The following is a 14,350-nucleotide window of genomic DNA, read 5'->3' on the forward strand; positions in this document are numbered from 1 at the left end:
AGATCATATTGTACAGAGAAAATGAGGAATGTAATTCCCTCTCATCTTATTCACTGTGTGTGTCCTGGCAATGCTCACAGAGACTTCACAGGAGGGGCAACCATCATCTCTAGGCATCCTTCCAATCCATATACTGTTGTATGGGATAAAAGGTCATGAATCAAAGCCCTTCCTGCTCCAAACCAGGGAATGCCACATCAAACAGATGTATTGCACTATAGCACTTCTACAGAATTCTAAGTTATGTTATTAATTTAAAATAGTGTATAGATTCTAAAATAAATAAAGCTGTAGGCACATTGGGCAATGGAAAGATTCCCTCGGGAGAGGAAATTCCTTTATTAATGTTCTCTGGTGACGAGAAATAATCTGTTTCTAAAAGAAAAGAGAAAAACCTTTCTGCCTACGAGTTAGGTTCCAGATAACAAGCACAAGATCTCAGCTGGCTAAATAATGTCCTCTTACAGCTTCAAGTCACAGAGACTTATTAATATCATTTTAGAAAATAATATATTTAATGGATAATAATAATAGTCCACACTCAGGTAAGCATCTTTAAAAAGATAGTGAAGTATTGACAAGCTATACTTTTCTAAATTTCTATCATGCTTTCACTTATATGTATCTGTTAAGGGGTCCCTGTGCCCTGGATGGCTCATTATTGAGCACACTGGCTTCCTACTCTAAGGTGAGAGGATAGGTAAAGTTATTCTGCCCTCCTTTTTTAACAGTTTAGTAACCAGCTTCTCTTTTGCCCATGAATTCTATTCTTAGCTGTGATCTGCTTCTGTGTTCGCTATCTGTTTCTAACCTTGCAATGGCCATTGTTACCTTTTGCCTTATCTTTTGTACTTACTAAAAAACGTTGTCCCAACAATGCTAGGTACGCGATTGTATAAATAAAACCAAGGCAATATGATGTAAAACCACATGATGTTTATTAGTTTTATATGTATGTTGATTTCTGTGTTTTTTCTGAAAATGCAAAATAAAAACCTTTAAAAAAAAAAAAAAAAAAAAAAAGGTTGTCCCAAAAGAGGGAGTTGCACCAGGGATGTAGGGCAATAATGTCCACTATCTATTATTATTATTATACATTATTATAGTAAACAGTGTTAACACTGGCAGTAATAAAGGTGAAGTCATTAATTACATGATAATTTAAGACCAAGCAAAAATATGAGGGGAAAGAGCTCACTCAGATTATAGGGTCAAATATATCTACCATTCAAAAAGAACAACAGTTAGCATGTAGATAAGGAAAGAGGATTTTGGAAGAATGTTCTGAGGACAGATGAGACCAAAATAGAACTTTTCTGCTTCATTGAGATTTGTTTGGTGAAAGGCAAGCACTACATTCCAGTGTAAGAACCTTATCCCTTCAGTGAAACATGGTGGCTGTATCCTGGTTTGGGTCTGTTTTCTGCCTCTAGAAAAGGACTGTTGTCTATCATTGATGAAACCATGAGTTCTGGATTTTGTTAGCAATTCTGCAGGAAACCGTCAGGGTATCTGTCAGGGAACTGAAGCTAAAGGAAAAGCGGGTAATTTAGCAAGACAAGAACTCTAACAGGAGGCAGGATAGCAAAAAACAAAAAGGACTAGGGTCTGTCCCTGCCTCTCCTCCCACTTCCCTGCATTAGCCCCACCTCCATCAGTTACGGCTAGCACAGCTGATACGAAATACGAAAAATGGGCGGGACTCCCTGTGCTGCCGTGACGGGACTCAGAGAAAAGGCTTTATTGGTGAGTAAACAAATCCTCTTTTCTAGGTCGTCCCTAGGCAGCACAGGTACTAGTGGGTTCGTCCCAAAGCAGTAAGAGTGGGTGGGATATTTAGAACACAGAAGTAGGAACAGGGAAACAAACCCTAGAAGAATAGACAGAAACAGAAGTCTAACGGTGCTCTAACATGGCAACTGAGGGTGAGTATTATGGCCTCACCACGGACTGAAGAACTTTGCGGCCGAAGGATGCTTCAGCTGAAGAAAAAACATGAAACTTGTAGAACTTCGTGAACGCGGCTTTACATAACTGTTCAGCGGATGCTGCATTGGCCAGTGCCCAGGAGGTGCTGAGGGCCCTGGTAGTGTGTGCCGAGGTCTTGAACGGAATAGGTAAACCTTTGCTCTGTTAGGTTGAAGTGATTAGGCTTTTGATCCAGCGAGCGATGGATGCTTTAGAGGCCTTAGCGCCCTTGCGTTGGGGGCCATAGAGGACAAATAAGGAATCTGACCTTCGGAAGTCTGTTGTTCTATGAATGTAGAACTTTAGTGCTCTCACCACATCTAGGTTGTGTAGAAGTCGTTCCTGTGGGGATGATGGCTTAGGACAGAGCGAAGGGAGGACGATCTCTTGATTAAGGTGAAAAGTTGAGGTGACTTTTGGTAGGAATGTGGGCAGAGTCCGGAGTACCACTTTGTCCTCATGGAAAATACAGTATGGAGTTTTATGGGATAAGGCTCCTAACTCGGAGATCCGTCTGGCCGAAGAGATTGCTACCAGGAAGGCTACCTTCCAGGTTAGAAGTTTCAGGTTGATTGTAGCCAATGGCTCAAAAGGCTTATTCTGGAGAGCGTGAAGGACTAGGTTCAAATCCCATGGAGGGATTGGGTTTTTGTATGGGGGCTTGATGTGTGTCGCCGCCTGAATGAAAGTCTTGAAGTCCGGGTGCACCGCTAGTTGGCGTTGGAAGAGTAGCAAAAGCGTGGACACCTGTACCTTTAAGGAGTTCACTCCCAAACCCTTGTCCAAGCCTTCCTGAAGGAAGTCTAGTAGTGTGGGGATGTGGCAGCTGGAAGTATTACGCTGCGCATCTGTGCACCATGTAAGGAAAGTGTTCCAGATCCGATGGTAGGATGCTACTGTGACTGGTTTGTGGGCTTTCATGAGTGTAGCTGTCACCTTGGTGGAGAAACCCTTCTGTGACCAGATGGCGGTCTCAATAGCCATGCCGTGAGTGCCAGGTTTTCCAGCCCAGGGTGGAGTATCTTCCCTTGGCGTAGGAGGTCCGGTCTCAGAGGGAGTCTCCAAGGTGGTGTTATTGCTAGTGCTTGTAGATCAGAGAACCATGACCTTCGTGGCCAAAACGGAGTGAGAACTATGGCTGTCGTCTGGAACTGGAGAAGTCTGCGGAGGATTGGGTGAATCATGGGTATGGGGAGAAAGATGTATATCAGGTCGAAATTCCAGGGGGTGGTCATTGCGTCGACCGCGAATGCCTGTGGGTCTCGGTATCTGGTGCAATAGCGTGGGTGATTGAACCGGGAGGCCATGAGGTCCACCTGTGGTGTTCCCCAGCGGAGCGTGAGTTGACGGAATACAGCCTTGTGTAGAGACCATTCCCCTGGGTCTACGAAGTTCCGGCTGAGGAAGTCCGCTTCCCAGTTGAGGTGGCCTGGGATGTATACTGCTGTAAGATGGGATTGGTTGTCTTCTGCCCATTGAAGTAGTCCCCCTGGTGGTTGATGTAAGCAACGGTGGTGGCGTTGTCCGACTGAATTTTTACAGGGCGCCCGTGTAGGAGGTGTGCCCAGTGGGTGATGGATAGATATACTGCCCGGATTTCTAGTAGATTGATATGGAGCTTTGCTTCCTGTAGGGACCATCTTCCTTGTATTGTCCTGTGTTCAAAGACACCGCCCCAGCCTAGTAAGCTGGCGTCGGTTGTTACTACGGCCCAGTTGGTAAACGAGCAGGTTCTGCCCCTTAGAAGTTTGTTGGGGTGGAGCCACCATTGTAAGGAGCGTTTTGCGGGTCGGGACAGGAATATCGGGCTTCTGAGGTCGTGATGAAGTCTTGACCATTGTCTGAGGAAGTCTAGTTGAAGTGGTCGCATATGAAATTGGGCGAACGGAACTACCTCTATGGTTGAGGTCATCAGTCCCAAAAGCCGCGTGCAGGATCTTGTGGTAAGAGACCTTGACGTAATGGCTTGTTGCGCAGCCGTCTTGAGGTGTCCCTGTTTTTCTGTTGTGAGAAAAACCTTGTGTTGACTGGAATCCAAGAGGATGCCTAAAAAGACAATGGACTGCGTAGGGAGCAATGTACTTTTTTTGAGCTGTATTTGCCACCCATGCGCTTCTAGGATGTGTACGCATTCGTTGGTTCTGGCCAGTGATTGGGAGTGGGACGGAGCTCGTAGCAGGAGGTCATGTAGGTAAGGGAGGACGTTTAGTCCTTGTTGTCGCATGTAGGCCACCAAAGCTGCCATCACCTTTGTAAACACCCGAGGGGCCGTAGCCAGGCCGAAAGGGAGAGCTTGGAACTGGAAGTGATTCCCTGCGAATGCGAAACGTAGATATTTCTGGTGATTCCGGTGAATAGGAATGTGTAGGTAGGCGTCCAGGAGGTGGATTGATGTGAAGAAGTCTCCGTACTGGATGTTGGCTATGACGGAACGGAGTGACTCCATTTTGAATGATGGTACAAACAGGAATCTGTTTAAAGCCTTCAGGGCGAGTACTGGTCTGAAAGACCCGTCCTTTTTTGGGGCTTAAAAGAGATTTGAGTAGAAACCTGTTTTCCTTTCTGGTGTTGGAACCGGTATGATTGCCTTGGAAAGTAACATGGTGTTTATAGCTTGTTTGAGGGCGAGTCTCTTTTGGACTGTGGGGAGGGGTGTTTGATTCCAGAAACTTGCAGGGGGGCTTGTGGTGGAATTGGATCCTGTAGCCCGAAGAAACGAGTTGATGGACCCATTTGTCTGTGGTTGAGGAAAGCCATGCCTCCCTGAAGAGTAGGAGGCGGCCTCCTGCCTCCTGCATCCCAGGAAGGGCTTGACCTTCATGCGTCCTGAGGCTTGTCCGAAGCTCCCTTAAAGGGGCGTATCTGTGTGTTCCAGGTTGGCTTCTTGTTGTGGCGGTAGCTCTTTGTGGAGCCTGAATATGTGCCCTGTGGTCTAGAGCGTTTGGGTGAACGGCCGGTATAGCTGTTGTTGGGGCGAAAGGGCCGCCTGGTTTGTGAGCCGCTTGGTCGTGGTTTCTTGTCCTGCGATAGGAAGTTACTTTTTCCCCCTGTGATTTTGTTTATAATTGGATCTAGCTCTGGCCCGAAAAATGAGGTGCCGGTAAAGGGTAAAGCTACTAGATTTTTCTTTGAATCGGGGTCGGCGCTCCAGGTCTTCATCCAAAGTGCCTGTCTGGCCCCGATCGACATGGCGGAGGTTTTAGCTAGGAGCTGTAAGGTGTCCATGGAGCAATCGCACAGAAAATGGACTGCATTGAGGATTTTAGACAGTTGGCCGTGCATGTCGAATGATTCGTCTGCGGCAGCAGAAAGGGCTTCTTCCAGCCATAATACTGCCGTGCGCAACATGCAGGCTGAAGCTATTGCAAGCTTAAAGGCTGCATTAGTGGAGGAAAAAATGTTTTTAAGCAAACTTTCTGCCTTTCTGTCCATGGGGTCCCGTCCTCTAGTGGGATAGTAGTGCGTTTGGCCAGTCGTGCTACAGGTGCGTCCACCTTCGGGATGTTATCCCATAAGTCTTTGTGTGTTTGGTCAAATGGGTACAGAGTATCCACCCTTTTATCTTTAGCCAATCGGCGATCTGGGGTTTTCCTTTCTTTCTGAATGAGCTCCTCTACTGTCTCATGTACTGGGAAGTGTTTTTGGTGTCGGTGGGTTGAGCCAAAAAGTTTATCTAGTGTCTTTTGCTCTTTCACTTCCTCTTGTATGCCCTGTGTTTGAAACATGTCCGTAAGTAAGACATTAACCGCCTCTGATTGGGATTTATGGGCTAGGCCAGGTGAGTGGGTGGCCTGATCTATGCTCTCTGAGTCACTGAAAACTGGGATTTCTTCCTCAGAGGTATAACCCTCTGCTTCTGGTTGTACAGGGTCTGGTAAAGCGCTGATCGCAGGACCGGCTATGGTACCCTTCTCTGATGAGTAAGTTGTATAGTAGACAGTTTTTCAAGGGAAGAAGAAATACCCAGCAATGTGGTTTGGAAGGGTTTAAACCAGTCAGGTATTTCTGGGGGACCCCCTGTATGCTGTGGGGAGAGTTTGCTTCGCTTACTGTCTTGGATATGTTCCTTGGGCTTAGCGCGTTTATTTTGCCTTTTGCCCGTACCCTGTACTGAGTCTGAGGGCCTTGGTGGGTCTCCTGTGTCAGGTCTGGGAGAATTTGATCTCTCAGATGCCATGTTAGGCTAATTAGTGATTGGCAAGAGTAGACAAAACTAAGAGTGGAAAAAAAAAGGGTGCTGTGCTAGCAGTACCTGTGTAGTCTGGGGACTAGAAGCGCCTTATTTTGGCTCTCTTGCTCTGCTGGGGTACCCCCCTGGGGCTCACGACCCCCGTCTGCTTGTTGCACACTGAATTCCTCTGCTCTGTGCGCTAGAGGAAGTACGCGCCGTGTACTAGACCGGAACTTCCGGTCGGCGCGTCTCTGGTTATCTGAATGGCGCCGTATTTGAAAATGGCGCCAAGCGCCGACAGGAGCACAGCTGTGAGCGGGCGGATGGGGGGGGGGAACCCGGCGGCATACTTGACAGCAATTCGGCTTGTCTAAGTGCCGGAACGCGGTGGGGGTGGTTGAGGCAGCGCTACAGCATGCCGTAAGACCGTGTCCCCATATGAGAAGCGGCAGCGCTGCGGCATGCCTCTGTAGCTCTCCTTTCCTCTGTTGGCAGAGCAAAAGCATGCCGTTAGTGCCACATTATGTAAGGGGGGAAGAGGTGGAAACTTGGCAGCGTAATGGCGTGCCATGCTGTGCAGGAACTTTACTTTTCTTGTCCTGTGTTTTCCTCCGATGGATAAAAACCGGTAGCCCAGGTGGCTTAGTAAACAGGCTAATAAGAAAAACTAAATAATGTAAAAAAGAATAAAATAAAATAAGGGAAAAAATTAAGAAGGAAGGGAGCAGAGCTCCCCCACGTCCTGCCTCCAGGAAGCAGGATAGCAAAAAACTGATGGAGGTGGGGCTAATGCAGGGAAGTGGGAGGAGAGGCAGGGACAGACCCTAGTCCTTTTTGTTTTTTGCTATCCTGCCTCCTAAAGGGAAGACTGCATTAACCCACTAGTACCTGTGCTGCCTAGGGACGACCGAGAAAATAGGTTAAAGCAGAATATGTTTTGGAATGGCAAAGATTTGAGTCTTGACCTTAATTCCATAGAAATGTTGTGGGCAGTTCATGTGAAGAAGCTTACCAACATCCAAACGCAAACTGAAGTTGTTATATAACATTAAGTTGATTAGATTCCCCCAGGCCAATGTGCGGTACTGATCAACAGTTACTGAAAACATTTAGTTACAGTTATTGCTACCCAAGGGGGGCACACTAGTTACTAGAACCAAAGGATCACAAAATGTTGCCACACACATATATGTTACCTTTGGATAATTTTCCTCAATAAATACATGAACAAGCATTATGTTTTGACTCACTGCTTAGTTGGGTTAATTTTTGGACTTGCATAAGTACAAAAGATCTATATCTAGTTTCTAGGCATGTTCTTATTCCAATGCTTTTTAAATATGGTGCCTTTTAAACATCAATGACAATACTGTTTCTGCCGTTTATAAATACATTACATACAAATGAGTAATCTCAGTATAAAAGCCACAGAAAAATTACTTATCATTTCCAGCTACCACATGGTGGCAGTCTATACTCAAAGAGGCTACAGTAGAAATTAGAAATTAAAGATTTGGCCAGAAAAAGTGTCAATCTATGCTAAAAGGAGAAGAAAATGTAAACACACTGTTGGGTACCAAGTTGTTAAATGATTCAAGCTTACCTTATACTCCAGGCTGGCGCTTTCCTTCATCAAAAAATGCACCAGACCAGGGAACTGCTTGCTGATTGCTACGATCTTCTCCCCAATGAGCTTGGGTGAGAATATGTACAGTATAGAAAATTTTGTAAGACATCTGTACTGCACATGCACTGTCATAGAATCGGGCAGGGGAGAACTGGAAGGCACAGCACTCAGCAAACAATACCCATTGTAGAGACAGTAGTAGGAAGGCAATAGCAGAAAAAAATATACAAGGATGGTGAAATATACTTGAGAAAAATTCAACAGCTTGTGAGTTTATGTAGACATTAATGGGAGTTGTCCAACACAAAGTCAAGCCATCTTTTCAATTCAAGATATTCCAGTTTTTTTTAGTTTTATGTGAGTTTATTTGAATTAGAAAAAATCTTTCAAATTCAAACCGGAAAACTGATAAATAAGCCCATATGTGTCTACTACTGCCAGATGGCCAATAGACAACTGAGCCCAAGGGCCTGCATGTTCTTCTCTTCTGTTTGTTGCCTAAGGGCATGGAAACGAAGGAGCAGCTTTAAAAGACGCTCCTCCATTGCCCTTCCCAGAAGTGCCCAGAACATAGAATCTACAATCTGTGGTACTTACGGCCTTTTATTGACATGAAGATTTACATTGAGTCATTGAAGTGGTACAAGTACAAGTTATGCATGTGGCATGCACAACCTTTTGTACGGCTCCTGTCTCCTATCCTCAGATACCTAAGTAAAATGAAAACTAACAAAAAATAAACACCCCAGGTTGAATATCTGGTAGCACACTCCTTGAAAACAATAACTAATGCCTTATAGCCATGAAGGAGCTTTCTGCATTCCTCTGCTGATAGTTTGGACCATGCTTCTTTTACAAACAGCTCCAGTTCTCCCAGATTTAATTCAGTTTGTTTAATTAGATTTAGGCTCGTTGGTAGGTATTTTTTATTTATTTTTTTAGAACATCCAGCATTTTGTCTTTAACCATTCCTGGGTGTTTTTTTTTTTTTTTTTAGGTCAGCACTTGGGTCACTGTCCTCATGGAAGACCCAGTATCTTCACCAAAGAGACAAAGCATTCTGACACTGGTCTCAGGATTGCGCTCAAAATGCCTGATTGTGATGTCATGCACAGGCTTAAGCCAACCAGTTCTTTGAAAGCTTAATTTTGTCTTATAAACAAAGAGCAGTGGTGCGTTACTAAAAAGCTCTAGTTTCACCTCATCTGTCGAAAGGACATTCGCTCAAAAGGAGTTTGATTTGTTTTAGCAAATTCTTGCCAGGCTTCAGAGCCTTGGCAGGCCTCTTACCAGAGCTCTGCTTCATTGAGTTAGTGACTGATATTGCAAGGCAAAAAATCTGTCTTGAAGGTCATCTTGATTCTGTAGCTGAAATTCTTTAACTACAATCAAAATGATCCTTCTCTGTAATCTTTGATCAGTGCTTCTAATGTCCATGGCCAGGAAGATTGGCTACAGTCACATGAGCCTCAAGCTTTTTGCCGACATTGCTTACTTTGGATATTAAAGGAGAAGAAAAGGTAAAAACTAAGTAAGCTTTATCAGAAAGGTCTATGTAAACAGCCAAAGCTGCACCAAGTCCTCTATCAAAAGAAACACAGGATTTCTTGTCTCCTTTTTTGTTAACATGATCTTTGGTATCAGACTTCCTCTTTTAGCGCTCCTTCAGGTTTGGGGCATGAGTCTGCTCAGTTCTCTCCTCTCTCCTGCTTCCCCTCCCATAAGAATGCTTAAGAACTTACTCCCTCTTCCTTTAGGAATGTGTGATCTGAGCCTACAACCACTAAACTGCAGCAGAAAGCTAGAAAGACCAAGCTAAAATGGAAGCTGCTCTCTTAAACAGAGGAAGCTTCTAGGGCTCTTTACTCAGCTATAGTAAAGCTTTCTGCTAACTACAGTGGCTTGCAAAAGTATTCGGCCCCCTTGAACTTTTCCACATTTTGTCACATTACAGCCACAAACATGAATCAATGTTATTGGAATTCCACGTGAAAGACCAATACAAAGTGGTGTACACATGAGAAGTGGAACGAAAATCATACATGATTCCATAGGCGGATTTTCCATAAGGCTAGGGTAGGCTAAGCCTCCCCAAACAAAAAAACCCACCTTACTCCGTTTCTGCACTGTCCTGGAAATGAGTTCCTCAAGCCTGTTTTGCTGTGCTCCGATTGGATCTTTCTTCTTCTGGATTCTCCAATCAGAGCACAGCTTCCTTGACAGACAGTAAAATTGACCAATCAGAGCACAGATGCACACAGGGATCGGGAAACAGTGCAGAAATGAAGACTGAAAAGAAGAATCTGCAGCTGTAACTTTACCTAAGAACCAACTCGCAACTTTTGCTGCAGTTTTCATCCCACAGGTACTATACACAGGCACTATACACAGGTACTATACCCAGGTACTATACACAGGCATTATACACAGGTACTATACAGTTCTAAAGAATCACTAGCTGACATTAAATTGTTTTTTGCCTGACCTGACATCTATAATAATTTATAATCTATCCCCTACCCTAACAGATGGAGGGTAAGTTAACTCTTTCCCTCTGAAAAAGCTCATTGTGTGTTTATATATTTGTTGTTGGTTTTTGCACTTACTATTTTTTTTTTATTTTTGTCATTGTTTTGTTCATTTATAGTAAGTTACAGTGGGGCCAATGCTGTGTATCAGTGCCAGTGTTATAGTGCCAGGGCCTGAATATCTGCCATCAGTACCCACTGTGTTTCACTGTATATAATGTGCTGGGTTTGTAAATACGGACTGCGTCTCACTGTATATAATGGGGAGTCAGTACCCACTGCCTTTCTTGCTATAAAACTAACATTAACACATCTAAAGGGGTGGTTCACTTTTATGTTAACCTTTAGTATGTTATAAAATGGCCTATTCCTAGCAACTTTGCAAGTGGTCCTCCTAATTAATTTTTTTTGAATAATTTGCCTCTGTTCTGCCTCTTTCCAGATTTCAAATGGGGGCCAAAAATATTGCTCTGTGAGGCTACAATTTTATTATTATTATAATTTTGTATTACTTATTTTTCCAAGTAGGCCCCTTAACTATTCATATTCCCATCTCTTGTTTAAACCACTACCTGGTTGCTAGGGTAAATAAGACCCTAGCAACCAGATAGCTGCTGAAATACCAAATGGAGAGCTGCTGAACAAAAAGCTAAATAACTGAAAAACCATTAAAAATAAAAGTGAATTTGAATGCGAACTACCCCTTTAAGCTAACTGATCACAAACACAAATGTTTGCAGATCCCCTAACAGAAGTGCACGTATGAATACTTTTACATCCTAAGCATTTTAGGGTAAAAAAAAAAAAAAGCACCCCCACCCGCACTTTTGTACAGTATCCCTGGGAGTCAGTGGGAACGGCAAGAGGTAGTTGGGAGGTTAATTTTTTACACCAGCAGCGAATCCACTAAGTGTCACATTAGCTATAGGTCAGTCTGTGTATGGGCCATCTTTAGCCTCCCCAAACAAAAAAGTCACCCTCCGCCTATGCATGATTCCAAACATTTTTTACAAATAAATAACTGCAAAGTGGGCGTAATTATTCAGCCCCCTTTGGTCTGAGTGCAGTCAGTTGCCCATAGACATTGCCTGATGAGTGCAAATGACTAAATAGAGTGCACCTGTGTGTAATCTAATGTCAGTACAAATACAGCTGCTCTGTGACGGCCTCAGAGGTTGTCTAAGAGAATATTGGGAGCAACAACACCATGAAGTCCAAAGAACACACCAGACAGGTCAGGGATAAACTTATTGAGAAATTTAAAGCAGGCTTAGGCTACAAAAAGATTTCCAAAGCCTTGAACCTCCCACAGAGCACTGTTCAAGCGATCATTTAGAAATGGAAGGAGTATGGCACAACTGTAAACCTACCAAGACAAGGCCGTCCACCTAAACTCACAGGCCGAACAAGGAGAGCGCTGATCAGAAATGCAGCCAAGAGGCCCATGGTGACTCTGGACGAGCTGCAGAGATCTACAGCTCAGGTGGGGGAATCTGTCCATAGGACAACTATTAGTCGTGCACTGCACAAAGTTGGCCTTTATGGAAGAGTGGCAAGAAGAAAGCCATTGTTAAAAGAAAACCATAAGAAGTCCCGTTTGCAGTTTGCCACAAGCCATGTGGGGGACACAGCAAACATGTGGAAGAAGGTGCTCTGGTCAGATGAGACCAAAATGGAACTTTTTGGCCAAAATGCAAAACGCTATGTGTGGCGGAAAACTAACACTGCACATCACTCTGAACACACCATCCCCACTGTCAAATATGGTGGTGGCAGCATCATGCTCTGGGGGTGCTTCTCTTCAGCAGGGACAGGGAAGCTGGTCAGAGTTGATGGGAAGATGGATGGAGCCAAATACAGGGCAATCTTGGAAGAAAACCTCTTGGAGTCTGCAAAAGACTTGAGACTGGGGCGGAGGTTTACCTTCCAGCAGGACAACGACCCTAAACATAAAGCCAGGGCAACAATGGAATGGTTTAAAACAAAACATATCCATGTGTTAGAATGGCCCAGTCAAAGTCCGGATCTAAATCCAATCGAGAATCTGTGGCAAGATCTGAAAACTGCTGTTCACAAATGCTGTCCATCTAATCTGACTGAGCTGGAGCTGTTTTGCAAAGAAGAATGGGCAAGGATTTCAGTCTGTAGATGTGCAAAGCTGGTAGAGACATACCCTAAAAGACTGGCAGCTGTAATTGCAGTAAAAGGTGGTTCTACAAAGTATTGACTCAGGGGGCTGAATAATTACGCACACCCCACTTTGCAGTTATTTATTTGTAAAAAATGTTTGGAATCATGTATGATTTTCATTCCACTTCTCACGTGTACACCACTTTGTATTGGTCTTTCACGTGGAATTCCAATAAAATTGATTCATGTTTGTGGCTGTAATGTGACAAAATGTGGAAAAGTTCAAGGGGGCCGAATACTTTAGCAAGCCACTGTAAATATAGTGTTCTGGGTGAAACTAATGTGGCAAATCTATTGGCAGTAAAATGCCAAAATGACTTTCCTTCTCTTTTAAAGTCTCTGGAGATAGACTTGTAATCTTCAGATTGGCCATGCTTTCTTACAAGTTTCTGTCTCACCTCCTCAGACAGTTCTGTGCCTTTCTTTCCTCTCCATGTTCAGTGTGGCACACAGACAGTTGGAGCTGGGTGTATGTGTGCTTCTTATATTAAAGGCACCTGCTTCTCATCACGTGAGCTCACTTTTAACTTATAAGGAGAATCACCTGCTTGAAATTGATTTCTGTATTACATAATTATAAGAAATATGTATATGCACACCATAGCATTGTTATTTTCAGCTGCAAGAAATTGCAGGCAAACGTGCCAATTTTTTTTGCACCTTACCTGTTTTGTACTGGCAGGCATAGGCTCCTACTGCTGGTACAGAAAATCAATGACAACCCCCTCTGATTCAAGCAAAGGAGACTTTTATGTCTGTTCACATATAGATATGTGTCAACCATGTCTGCATAATGAGTATATGAATTGTAATTTTTATTCTTGCCAAGTTTTTGGCACAATTATATCTGTTTTGTGCTGAAACACGTAGGTTTCTACTGCTAGCAGAGAGAGTTGTAATCAATGACAACCCCCTTATATCAGTTCTGCAACCCCATATAGACATAGGTAAACCATGACCATTTAATGATTATTTGAATTGTAATTTTTATTCTTGCATTCTCGTTCACTATAGCTTCACAGTTTGGAAATACAAAGACATATCTTGCCAATTTTGAATGTCAGATGGTTTACTTTCAGAAAATATCTAATTTTGTGGGTTCATCTCACCATTATTATGGGACTTACAACACAAAAACAAGCAGGGTGTTTGCTGGCAATGTACTGAAATGCCAGGGTGCACGCACCATAACTTGCTCACTTTTTTTCCCCTGACTTTTAAGTCTGTGCCTGTACCATAGCAGGGTGGGCCTATGGGAAGCCTCTACCCCTCATTGGGGGTTGGCCTATGGGAAGCCGTACCCCCCTACTAACACTGTAGTTACCAGTTTTTTTCTGAGTTGGAAGCATTGTAGCATTTGTGCCGAGTTTGTAGTAGTTAGTAGGTTAGAGTTTGCAGTAGCTGAAGGGACAGCTTTGGCAATAACTATGCACTATTTTCATTCTGAGGTTTCTACATGTAACATTTTGTAATGCAATGCATATTAGCCATCACGCTATTCATAAGATTCCTCAACATTTATATTTAGGATGTTTTACATTAGTAATTAATAGAATGTAGAAAATAAAATGCAAGCCTCTGCAATTTTCTGAAAAATCCACCAAAACAATTCTGGATTCATAAGAATGTGTGTTCCTAATATGTACAGATCAAAAGGCAAAAATTAGGGGAAAGGGTGCACTAAACTGATTCAGAGTTGTCCAGTGTGGAGCTACATGGAGAGGCATTTTGCCATAAAAAAAAAAGCAAATGTCTGCATCTTCATGCCGACATCCGGTCCATGTAGCGCCACACAGGCTGATGCCGGGCCAGTCAATAATCAATTTCGCATCTAGGAAAAGGGTGTGCCCTTGCCCTAAGCTGCAG

This window comes from Xenopus tropicalis, chromosome 2 (genome assembly GCF_000004195.4).
Source record: "Xenopus tropicalis strain Nigerian chromosome 2, UCB_Xtro_10.0, whole genome shotgun sequence".
In the NCBI taxonomy this organism is placed as follows: Eukaryota; Metazoa; Chordata; class Amphibia; order Anura; family Pipidae; genus Xenopus; species Xenopus tropicalis.